General features: G+C 38.3%; 1 non-coding gene across 1 annotated transcript; it reads right to left on the bottom strand.

Moving 5' to 3' along the window:
• Positions 1 to 854: 854 nt before the first annotated feature.
• On the bottom strand, positions 855 to 961 carry LOC141682299 (small nucleolar RNA R71). Its single transcript, XR_012559701.1, has one exon. It is a non-coding gene; the product is annotated as a small nucleolar RNA R71 (small nucleolar RNA).
• Positions 962 to 1,957: the final 996 nt, after the last annotated feature.

Genomic DNA, 1,957 nt, shown 5'->3' with positions numbered 1-1,957 from the left:
TTCGTAGTTATAATCAACCCAAATTGTTACCGTCTTAGCATTGGACAATAAACATATCATCGGTGCATAAATTACATAGTTAACCAAAGCCAGTCTCTGTGGGAAGGAACTAGAAAAGATTTTATATTACTTGCAAACGCGTATACTTGCGTGAATTATTAGCGCCTGTTTAGCCCTAACAAGTTTTTGGTGCCACTGCCGGGGATTGCAGTGTTAACTTTTAGTTTATGTGTTTGTCATCAGTGATCATTAAAGTTCATTGACTCGGACATTGTTACTTACCTACTCTTTTTCTTGTTGTATTTCAGGTAATCTAGTGATCGTTTATGCAAACGCGTTCACGAGTTCGTAGGAGAATTCTTGAAAAAGACGAGGAAGAAGTTATACAGGATCGTAGGGAAGATTTTGAGGACGAAGAGAAAGTAGAAGAAGAATAGAAAATTGAAGAACCCCCTTTATTAGAGATGGAGGAATAAGGAGATAACTCTAAGGCTTTAATGGACTTTTCTAAGCCTAAGATCAATGACATTCAGTCAAGCATCATCAGGCCAGCCATCAAGGCTAACACTTTTAAGATCAAGTCGAGCACGATTCAGATGATACAGAACTCAGTTCAGTTTGGGAGTAATCCTACTGAAGACACCAACATGCACATCAGGGATTTCATCAAGATCTGTGACACTTTCAAGTTCAACGATATGTCTGAAGATGCTATCAAGCTGCGACTATTCCCATTCTCTTTGAGGGACAAAGAGAAATGTTGGTTACATTCTCTACCACCGGGGCCTATCACCAAATGGGAGGATCTTGCTCAAAATTTTCTCACTAAATTCTTTCCTATGGCGAAGACTGTTGCAATCAGGAATGCTCTTACTCAGTTTGCTCAGCAAACTGGTGAATCTCTGTGTGAGGCTTGGGATCAATACAAGGAGATGCTAAGGAAGTTCCCACACCACGTCATGCCTGATTGGATGATTATAAACTGCTTCTAAAATGGTTTAGGTGCAAAATCTAGACCTATGCTTGATGCAGCATCTGGTGGAGCCTTATGGTCTAAACGCTACAATGAAGCTTATGAGTTGATTGAGCTAATGACAACCAATGAATACCAGAATCCTACGCAAAGAATATTGCAAGAAAATGTAGCAGGAATTCTGAAAGTGGATCAAGCTACTGCTATAGCTTCTCAACTTCAAGCTTTAACGATGAAAGTGAACTCTTTGGCTAATTATGGAGTTAATCAGATTACTAGTGTTTGTGAACTTTGTGCGGGAGCACATGAAACTGAGTAGTGTGCTATTTCTAGCGAATCAGCTCAATTTGTGAGCAACTTTCAGAGATCACAACAACAAGCACCAGCCACTTATTATTAGGTCCCGAATTATCATAGAAGGGGGGGTTGAATACGATAATCACTAAATTGAAAATTCTTTCGAATCTTTAGCGGATAAAATATTTAGTGCTCGGTTAGTGGTTTCGTGTTCTTGAGAGGAATAGTGTTTGGAACGATAAAAATGAAGAACACAAGATATTCGGGGAAATATATATTCATATATAAATCCTCGAGGTGTTGCTACACTCTGGTAAATAAATTAACCGGCTACACTCTAAGAACAACAAAGTTCCTAGCTACTACAAAGATTTACAAATCAAATCCTATACAATAATCTAGCTTTTGTTTGTACTAGGATTTAATTACCGGGTAACGATTATAATGCCCCTAAGAATATACAAGAGTAAAATCAGGCATTATAACGTTACTCCGGTGACAAGTTAAACGGATATACAAATAGCTTGAGCTTCTCTGTAAATCAATGCTACCATTTTCACTACTCTCATGGGAGAGAAGATGAACAGAAAATAATTCAGAATGAATGGCTCTATCTTCTGCTGCAATTGTGTAGACTTTATACACAATAAAATGTGTGGCTGAGGATTGACACTTCTGTATGGCGAC

The sequence above is a fragment of the Apium graveolens genome, chromosome 8, assembly GCF_009905375.1.
Source record: "Apium graveolens cultivar Ventura chromosome 8, ASM990537v1, whole genome shotgun sequence".
In the NCBI taxonomy this organism is placed as follows: Eukaryota; Viridiplantae; Streptophyta; class Magnoliopsida; order Apiales; family Apiaceae; genus Apium; species Apium graveolens.
This window is presented reverse-complemented; position numbering and strand designations above follow the sequence as displayed.